The sequence below is a fragment of the Narcine bancroftii genome, chromosome 4, assembly GCF_036971445.1.
Source record: "Narcine bancroftii isolate sNarBan1 chromosome 4, sNarBan1.hap1, whole genome shotgun sequence".
In the NCBI taxonomy this organism is placed as follows: Eukaryota; Metazoa; Chordata; class Chondrichthyes; order Torpediniformes; family Narcinidae; genus Narcine; species Narcine bancroftii.
This window is the reverse complement of record NC_091472.1, coordinates 8,929,612-8,940,461: the sequence shown is the minus strand read 5'-3', so window position 1 is coordinate 8,940,461 and position 10,850 is coordinate 8,929,612. Positions and strand designations below refer to the sequence as shown.

The 10,850-nt window shown below is 46.5% G+C and overlaps 1 non-coding gene across 1 annotated transcript; it reads left to right on the top strand.

Moving 5' to 3' along the window:
• The first annotated feature begins 4,579 nt into the window (after nt 1-4,579).
• Nucleotides 4,580-4,651, top strand: trnam-cau (transfer RNA methionine (anticodon CAU)). The gene has a single exon. It is a non-coding gene; the product is annotated as a tRNA-Met (tRNA).
• The last annotated feature ends 6,199 nt before the right edge of the window (nt 4,652-10,850 follow it).

Genomic DNA, 10,850 nt, shown 5'->3' with positions numbered 1-10,850 from the left:
ACACATACACTGGGGCTCACCCAACTTTTATACAGTGAATTTCATTATCAGAATACCCTCCCCCTTACATTATTTGCCCCCTGGATGGGTTTGGCATAGGCAATCCTTCCTGTCTACGTGCAGTTTCAGTACACTTGGAGGACCAGGGGGTATCCTGTGGGTGTCCCATCATGTCATTGTCCTTATTCACACCTTCCTGATTCTCGGGGCTACAGTCTCTTGGTATGCAGAGTTGACTCATCCTATCTAGGGTTGGCTAATTTAATATGTATAAATCTGTGAAAGGTTAACTAATTAGATATGTAGGACTTGGTACTTCTGTCTAGGGCTAGGAGACCCTTATCTGATCCAGACTACCTCAACTTCCTACATTCTATTGTTCCTTACCACTCCTTATCTTAGTCTTATGGTCTTGTCACAAAGACTAGAAGATTCTTATGTTAATCGTGCTGACTCTGCTTTCCTGCATCCTAATCCCCAAGCTCATCCTGTTTGTACTGGTTACAGCCATTAACTGATGTATGAATTTTAGTTTCCTTAATGTTCATAATTTTAGATCAGTTTTCCCATCTCTCACACTACCATCAGGAAAGAGCTAGAGTTTCCACAAGACTCGCATCATGAAGTTCAGGAACGGCTGCTACCCCTCCACCATCCAACAACAAACCCATTTTACAGATCTTGATTAGGTTTTCACGTGTACGTTGTGTACAGTATTTTTGGACCATTAATAAGTGGTAATTGTGTCTGTCCCATAGATAAAATGAATCTCAGGGTTTGATGTGATGCCATGTGTGTACATGACAATAAATCAGAATCTGTTTTGCACCGTTTGTTTCCTGTGGTTCTTTATTTATTTCCATGCCTACGCTGAGTTGTTTCTCTTTAGCATTACCAATACGTGGTCACTCTGCCTCGCCCACAGGCAAAAGAATCTAGGGTTGTATGTGACATCCTTACCTTGGGTACTCTAACCATAAATCTTAAGGGCCTGTTTCCACGTTGGACCCTCTCCCCATTTCAGATCTTTCAGATTGCAGATCACCTGCAGCGCTGCCACCCAAATGTCCCTTCACAGGCCCTTGCAGCCTGCTCCGGAGCCGCATTCGCCAGGTGATTCGCCATGTGATGTCTTTTGTTTCTCAGTTTGTGAAGTAACTTAAACCAAACTCCCACAATCTCTTTTAAAGACGTATTTTAGTCTTAATTATTCTAACGTATCCTGTAACAGGTGTAATTGTGCAGCACGGGCAAATGGGTCGAAAGGGCCAGTTACCGAGCTGTATGTCTAAATGTAAATAGTTAAATATAAAATTTAACTTAGAAACAACTAATCAGGTTCAACCATTCAATCAGCTGTGGCCCTGCAGTATCATATCAGCCCAGTAGGGGTAGCAGAACTCCACCAAATGTTTACACTCCAGTGACACACTGGGGAAACCCAGCAGGTCCCGCAGCCTCCATCGGAAGTAAAAGGCAGTCGACGATTCAGGCTGATAGATTAAGACGTACAGTGCGGTAACAGGCCCTTTCGGCCCACGCGTCTGTGCCACACAATTTAACGTTTTGAAACCGGTGCCCCGGGGGAAAACTCACACAGACATGGGGAGAACATGCAAACTTCTTACAGACAGCACTTGATTTGAACCCTGGGCCCAATTTCTCGCGCTGTAAAAGAGAGTGCCAACTACTACACCAACCAAGGCTCCCAAAGAATATCTAGCAGAGGATGGTTTTGATCCATCAACCTCTGGGTTATGGGCCCAGCACGCTTCCGCTGCGCCACTCTGCTTACATGGATGCAGAATTATGAGTGGTCCAGATGCAATAAATATAAGCAGGCTTTTTATCCATTGAGTATAGGTGACACAGGAACCCGAGGGATGGGTCAAGGGTGAAAGGTAAATTGTTGAAAGGGAACATTCTGGTGAACTTCATCCCGTATAGAGGGGTGGGAGTGTGGAACGAGCTGCCAGCTGAAGTGGTGAATGCTGGCTTGATTTTAATAATTAAGAAGAATTTGGACAGGTCCCTGGATGAGATGGGGTTGATTGTATACGGACTGGGTTCATATGGACTCGGGTTGATTGGTTAGCATAGCAGCTAGTGTAACACTCTTACAGCGGCAGAGACTGGGCCTGGGTTCCGAATTGCCACTTGATGAATGACAACTTGATTCTGACATTGAAGAAAAATTTGGACAGGTACTTGGATGAGAGTGGGATGAAGGGATATGGACTGGGTTCATATAGACGGGTTACACATTAGGGTAGTGGTTATTAACTAATGTAGTGGTTAGTTCAACACTCTTACAGCGCCAGAGACCAGGTCCGGTCTTCGAATCACCACTATCTGTAAGGTATTTAGTGGTTCTCCGGTGTCTGTGTCGGGACCCTCCGGGTGCTCCAGTTTCCTCCCACCATTCAAAATGTACCAGGGTGGAGGTTAATTGGATGTGTTATGAGCCCAGAGGTCCCCATAACCCAGCAGCAATAGAAATTCACTAAGACAATGGGAACAAAAGTTGCTTTTAATATTCTTTAAACATCTAAAACAATCTAAAACTTACTACTATTAATGTAACCTGAATTAAACCACTTTTTGTTCTAAACGCATGTCTATGTAATGGGTACATGTTCAGGAAAGTTCCCTGGTTTATTGTCCAATCATTCACTTTTCTCTTCTCCATGTTCAGCGGTGTCAGGCAATTCTTAAACTGTGCACAGAATTCAACAATTATAATTTCTATCAGATTTCGGTGCTTAACGTTAATTGGTTAGTATTCAGGAAGATTCTTGTTGATTTTAGAGAGAGATTGTTACCTGTTGGACACACGCAAACTGATTTCTTCCAATCAGCCACTTCAATGTCTTGCCAAAGAAACTTGCCCCTTAATGGGTTTTGCAAATGAAAACCTCTTCTTCCAGGTCACCACAGAGTTCCTCTTGTTTCCATTATTTCAGTAGAAACACTCCAGCCACCCATTTCCTCTTTGAAGAACCTGAACGGTTTTCAACAGGCTGAACTCAGAACCCACAACCCGTCTTCAAAATGTGGTTTTTCAACAAACTGCCAGCCCCGTACTCACCCACATGCTGCCCCAGTCCTTCATTCCTGCGCCGGAGGGCTGTCAAGCTGCTAGGAGGGTGTTGTCAGGCAGCGAAGAGGGGACTGTCAGGCAACGAAGAGAGGGCTGTCAGGCAGCAGTTAAGAGGCTGTCAGGCAGCAGTTAGGGGGTTGTCATGCAGCGGGGAGGTGAGCTGCCAAACGCTGACCCTGTCGAACTCTGGAGCCGGTGTTTCCTTTGTGGACCCTATCCCCATTTCAGATCTTTCAGATTGCAGATCACCTCCTGCAGCGCTGCCACCCAAATGTCTCTTCACAGGCCCTTGCAGCCTGCTCTGGAGCCACATTCACCAGGCGATTCCACCTAAAAGCAGATAATGTCCCACTTCAGCAAAGCTGTTGCATTTTAAATGTGATGTCTTTAGTTTCTCAGTTTGTGGAGTAACTTAAACCAAACTCCCACAATCTCTTTTAAAGACGTATTTAAGTCTCAGTTATTCTAACCTATCCTGTAACAGGTGTAATTGTGCGACACGGGCTCATGGGCCGAAAGGGCCGGTTATCGAGCTGTTTGTCTAAATGTAAATAGTTAAATATAAAATTTAACTTAGAAACAACTAATCAGGTTCAACCTTTCAATCAGCTGTGGCCCTGCAGTACCGTATCAGCCCAGTAGGGGGGGGGGGGCAGAACTCCACCAAAGGTTTATACTACAGTGACCCTCCCCACACTGGGGAAACCCAGCAGGTCCCACGGCCTCCATCGGAAGTAAAAGGCTGTCGACGATTCAGGCTGATGCATTTCTATCGCTGCTGGGTTTTTTATTCAAAGTCAATTTTCAGTGTCAATTCTTTAATATAAGAGGAGGCTGGATATATGCATGGATAGGAGGGGGTTGGAGGGTTATGGGTAGAGAATAGGCAGGGGGATCGAGCGGAGTTGTTTGAGTGAACCGGCATAGAAGTGTTGAGATGGCCTTTTTCCATGCCATATGACATATGTGGTTATATGGTGTTGGTGACCTATTGGCTCATAACACACAAAATTAACTTACAGCCCTGGTACGTTTTGAATTGTGGGAGGAAACTGGAGCACCAGATGGATCCCTACACAGACACGGGGAGAACGTACAAACATGTTACAGAGAGTGGCAATTTGGAACCCAGGCCCAGTCTCTGCCGCTGTAAGAGTGTTACACTAACTGCTGCTCTAACCGTTCAACCCCAGTCCATATGAACCCAGTCCGTATACAATCAACCCAATCTCATCCAGGAACCTGTCCAAACTTTTATTAAATATTAAAATCAAGCCGGCATTCACCACTTCAGCTGGAAGCTCGTTCCACACTCCTACCCCTCTATGCGGGAAGAAGTTCAGCCGAATGTTCCCTTTAAACAATTCAACTTTCACCCTTGTCTCATGCCCCCTGGTTCTTGTTTCACCTAAACTCAATGGATAAAAAGCCTGCTTGCATTTATTGCATCTGGACCACTCATAATTATATCTCCATGTAAGCAGAGTGGCGCAGCGGAAGCGTGCTGGGCCCATAACCCAGAGGTCGATGGATCGAAACCATCCTCTGCTAGATATTCTTTGGGATCCTTGGATGGTGTAGCAGTTGGCACCCTCTTTTACAGCGCCAGCAATTGGGCCCAGGGTTCAAATCAAGCGGTGTCTGTAAGAAGTTTACACGTTCTCCCCGTGTCTGTGTGAGTTTTGACCCGGGGCTCCGGTTCCAAAACGTTAAATTGTGTGGCACAGACTCGTAGGCCGAAAGAGCCTGTTACCGCACTGTACATTTCAATCTATCAGCCTGAATCGTCGACTGCCATTTACTTCCGATGGAGGCCGCGGGACCTGCTGGGTTACCCCAGTGTGTGGAGGGTCACTGTTGTCTAAACCTTTGGTGGAGTTCTGCTCCCCCTACTGGGCTGATGCGGTACCGCAGGACCACAGCTGATTGAAAGGTTGAACCTGATTAGTTGTTTCTCAATTAAATTTTATATTTAACTATTTACATTTAGACAAACAGCTCGATAACCGGACCTTTCGACCCATGAGCCCGTTCTGCACAATTACACCTGTTAGAATAATTAAAACTAAAATACGTCTTTAAAAGAGATTGTGGGAGCTTGGTTAAGTCACATCACAAACTGAGAAAAAAAAGACATCACATTTAAAATGCAACAGCTTTGCTGAAGTGGGACATTAGAGCTGCTTTCAGGTGGAATCGCCTGGAGAATGTGGCTCCAGATCAGCTCTGCAAGGGTCTGTGAAGAGACATTTGGGTGCCAGCGCTGCATGAGGTGATCTGCCATCTGAAAGATCTGAAATAGGGAGAGGGGCCACAAAGCAAACATCGGCTCTAGTGTCCGACACGGGCAGCGTATGGCAGCTAACCTCCCTGCTGCCTGACAGCCTCCTACCAGCTGCCTGACAGTCCCCTCTTCGCTGCCTGACAGTCCCCTCTTCGCTGCCTGACAACCCCTCCTAGCTGCTTGACAGCCATCTGGCGCATGACTGAAGGGCTGGGGCGGCATGTGGGTGAGTACGGGGCTGGCATCTTGTTTGCAAACCCCATTTTGAAGACGGGTTGTGGGTTCTCAGTTAAGCCTGTTCAACACCTTTATAGTCCTTACAAGAGGAAGTGCCTGCCTGGAGTGTTTCTCTTGAAATAATGGAAACAAGAGGAACTCTTTGCTGATCTGGAAGAAGAGGTTTTCATTTGCAAAACCCATGATGAGGCAAGTTTCTTCGACAAGAGTTTGAAGTGGCTGATTGGAGGAAATTAGTTTGTGTGTGTCCAACGAGAAATAAAACTCTCTCTGAAATCACCAAGAACCTTCCTGAATGGTAACCACTTAACGTTAAGCTCGAGAGCCTGGTGGAAATAATAAAGGTTGAATTCTGACTACAGCATAAGAATTGCCTGATACTGGTGAACTGGAGAAGTGAAAAGTGAATGATTGGACAGTGAACCAGAGAACTTTCCCGAACATGTACCCATTACATAAATGTGAGCTTAGAGCTTGTTCAAGTAACCATTGTCTTGATAAATTTCTATTTCTGCTGGGTTTCAGAGTCGTTCTTTAATTTAAGAGGAGGATGGATATATCCATGGATGGGAGTGGGTTGGAGGGTTATGGGCAGAGAATAGGTAGGGGGATCGAGCGGAGTTGTTTGAGTGAACCGGCATAGAAGGGCTGAGATGGCCTTTTTCCATGCCATATGCCATATTTGATTATATGGTTTTGGTGACCTATTGGCTCATAACACACAAAATTAACTTACAGCCCTGGTACCTTTTGAATGGTGGGAGGAAACTGGAGCACCCAATGGATCCCTACACAGACATGGGGAGAACGTACAAACATGTTACAGAGAGTGGCAATTCGGAACCCATGCCCAGTCTCTGCCGCTCTAAGAGTGTTACACTAACTGCTGCGCTAAACGTTCAACCCCAGTCCATATGAACTCAGTCCGTATCCAATCAACCCAATCTCATCCAGGGACCTGTCCAAACTTTTAGTAAATATTAAAATCAAGCCGGCATTCACCACTTCAGCTGGCAGCTCGTTCCACACTCCCACCCCTCTATGCTGGATGATGTTCCCCCGAATGTTCCCTTTCAACACTTCACCTTTCACCCTTGACCCATGCTCTCTGGTTCTTGTCTCACCTAAACTCAATGGATAAAAAACCTGCTTGCGTTTATTGCATCTATACCGCTCATAATTACTTTTCCATGAAAGCAGAGTGGCACAACAGAAGCACGGTGTGCCCATAACCCAGAGGTCGATGAATCGAAACCATCCTCTGCTAGATATTCTTTGGGAGCCACTGCTAAACCAACCGTGGGCATTAGGCACAACCTTTCAATCAGCCATGGTCCTGCAGTACCATAACAGCCCAGCAGGGGGTGCATAACTCCACCAAAGGTTTACACTACAGTGACCCATCACACTTCCACTGTGCCACAGGATTTTCAACTGGCTGAACTCAGAACCCACAACCCGTCTTCAAAATGTGTTTTTTCAACAAGCTGCCAGCCCCGTACTCACTCACCAGCCGCCCCAGCCCTTCAGTCCTGTGCCCGAGGGCTGTCAAGCAGCTAGGAGGGGGTTGTCAGGCAATGAAGAGTGGACTGTCAGGCAGCGAAGAGGGGGCTGTCAGGCAGCGGGTAGGAAGTTGTCAGGCAGCTGGGAGGTGAGCTGCCAAACACTGCCCCTGTTGGACTCTGGAGCCTGTGATTGCTTTGTGGACCCTCTCCCTATTTCAGATCTTTCAGATTGCAGATCACCTCATGCAGCGCTGCCACCCAAATGTCACTTCACAGGCCCTTGCAGCCTGCTCCGGAGCCACATTCACCAGGCGATTCCACCTGAAAGCAGATAATGTCCCACTTCAGCAAAGCTGTTGCATTTTAAATGCGATGTCTTTAGTTTCTCAGTTTGTGGAGTAACTTAAACCAAACTTCAAGAATCTCAATTAAAGACGTATTTAAGTCTCAGTTATTCTAACCTATCCTGTAACAGGTGTAATTGTGCAGCACGGGCTCATGGGCCGAAAGGGCCGGTTATCGAGCTGTTTGTCTAAATGTAAGTAGTTAAATATAAAATTTAACTAAAAAACAACTAATCAGGTTCAACCTTTAAATCAGCTGTGGCCCTGCAGTACCGTATCAGCCCAGAAGGGGGAGCAGAACTCCACTAAAGGTTGATACGACAGTGTCCTTCCACACACTGGGGAAACCCAGCAGGTCCCGCAGCCTCCATTGGAAGTAAAAGGCTGTTGACGATTCAGGCTGATAGATTTAGACGTACAGTGCGGTAACAGGCTCTTTCGGCCCATGAGTCTGTTCCACACAATTTAATGTTTTGAAACCGGAGTCCTGGGGGAAAACTCGCACAGACACGGGGAGAAGGTGTAAACTTCTTACAGACAGCACTTGATTTGAACCCTGGGACCAAATTCTGGTGCTGTAAAAGCGGGTGCCAAAGAATACCTAGCAGAGGATGGTTTTGATCCATCGACCTCTGGGTTATGGGCCCAGCACGCTTCCGCTGCGCCACTCTGCTTACATGGATGCAGAATTACAAGTGGTCCAGATGCAATAAATGCAAGCAGGCTTTTTATCCATTGAGTTGGATGCTCCAATTTCCTCACATCATTCAAAACGTACCTGGGGTGTAAGTTAATTTTGAGTGTTATGAGCCAATAAGTCACCAAAACCATATAATCACATATGGCATATGTCATGGAAAAAGGCCATGTCAGCCCTTCTATGCCGGTTCACTCAAACAACTCTGCTCGATCCCCCTACCTATTCTCCGCCCATAACATTCCAACCCCCTCCTATCCATGGATATATCCATCCTCCTCTTAAATTAAAGAACGACTCTGAAACCCAGCAGCAATAGAAATGCATCAAGACAATGGTTACTTGAACAAGCTCTAAGCTTACATTTATGTAATGGGTACATGTTCAGGAAAGTTCTCTGGTTCACTGTCCAATCATTCACTTTTCACTTCTCCAAGTTCACCGGTATCAGGCAATTCTCATGCTGTAGACAGAATTCAACTTTTATCATTTCCACCAGGCTCTGGAGCTTAAAGTTAAGTGGTTATCGCTCAGGAAGGTTCTTGTTGATTTCAGAGTTTTATTGCTCGGACACACACAAACTGATTTCCTCCAATCAGCCACTTCAATCTCTTGCCGAAGTAACTTGCTTCATCATGGGTTTTGCAAATGAAAACCTCTACTTGCAGGTCAGCAAAGAGTTCCTCTTGTTTCCATTATTTCAAGAGAAACACTCCAACCAGGCACTTCCTCTTGTGAGGACTATAAAGGTGTTGAACAGGCTTAACTCAGAACCCACAACCCGTATTCAGAATGGGGTTTGTCAACAAGCTGCCAGCCCCGTACTCACCCACATGCCGCCCCAGTCCTTCAGTCCTGTGCCGGAGGGCTGTCAAGCAGCTAGGAGGGGGTTGCAGACAGTGAAGAGGGGACTGTCAGGCAGTGAAGAGAGGGTTGTCAGGCAGCAGTTAGGAGGCTGTCAGGCAGCGGGGAGGTGAGCTGCTAAATTCTGTCCCTGTCGGACTCTGCAGTCCGTGTTTGCTTTGTGGACCCACTCCCCATTTCAGATCTTTCAGAATGCAGATCACCTCCTGCAGCGCTGCCACCCAAATGTCTCTTCACAGACCCTTGCAGCCTGCCCCGGAGCCGCATTCGCCAGGCCGATTCCACCTGAAAGCAGCTAATGTCCCACTTCAACAAAGCTGTTGCATTTTAAGTGCGATGTCTTTTGTTTCTCAGTTTGTGGTGTAACTTAAACCAAACTCCCACAATCTCTATTAAAGACGTTTTTTATACTTAAGTATTCTAACGTATCCTGTAACAGGTGTAATTGTGCAACACGGGCACATGGGTCGAAAGGGCCGGTTATCGAGCTGTTTGTCTAAATGTAAGTAGTTAAATATAAAATTTAACTAAAAAACAACTAATCAGGTTCAACCTTTCAATCAACTGTGGCCCTGCAGTACCGTATCAGCCCAGTAGGGGGAGCAGAACTCCACCAAAGGTTGATACGACAGTGACCCTCCACACACTGGGGAAACCCAGCAGGTCCCGCAGCCTCCATCGGAAGTAAAAGGCTGTCGACGATTCAGGCTGATAGGTTTAGACGTACAGTGCGGTAACAGTCTGTTTCGGCCCATGAGTCTGTTCCACACAATTTAACGTTTTGAAACCGGAGCCCCGGGGGAAAACCCGCACAAACACTGGGAGCACTTGATTTGAACCCTGGGCCCAATTGCTGGTGCTGTAAAAGAGGGTGCCAACTGCTACACCATCCAAGGCTCCCAAAGAATATCTAGCAGAGGATGGTTTTGATCCATCGACCTCTGGGTTATGGGCCCAGCACGCTTCCGCTGCGCCACTCTGCTTACATGGATACAGAATTATGAGTGGTCCAGATGCAATAAATGCAAGCAGGCTTTTTATCCATTGAGTTATCCATTGCAGCGCTGGCACAAGAACCAGAGGGCATGGGACAAGTGTGAAAGGTGAATTGTTGATAGGTCACATTCGGAGGAACTTCATCCCGCATAGAGGGGTGGGATTGTGGAACGAGCTTCCAGCTGAAGTGGTGAATGCTGGCTTGATTTTAATATTTAATAAAAGTTTGGACAGGTCCCTGGATGAGATTGGGTTGATTGGATACGGACTGGGTTCATACGGACTGTAGTTGAACAGTTAGAGCAGCAGTTAGTGTAACACTCTTAGAGCGGCAGAGACTGGGCCTGGGTTCCGAATTGCCACTCTCTGTAAGATGTTTGTACGTTCTCCCAGTGTCTGTGTAGGGATCCATCGGATGCTCCAGTTTCCTCCCACCATTCAAAATGTACCACGGTTGTAAGTTACTTTTGTGTGTTATGAGCCAATAGGTCAATATAATCACATATGGCATATGGCATGGAAAAAGGCCATCTCAACACTTCTATGCCGGTTCACTCAAACCACTCTTCTCGATCCCCCTGCCTATTCTCCACCCATAACCCTCCAACCCCCTCCTATCCATGCATATATCCAGCCTCTTCTTATATTAATGAATTGACACTGAAAATTGACTTTGAATAAAAAACCCAGCAGCGATAGAAATGCATCAGCCTGAATCGTCGACTGGGTTTTACTTCCGATGGAGGCTGCGGGACCTGCTGGGTTTCCCCAGTGTTTGGAGGGTCATTGTAGTGTAAACCTTTGGTGGAGTTCTGCGCCCCCT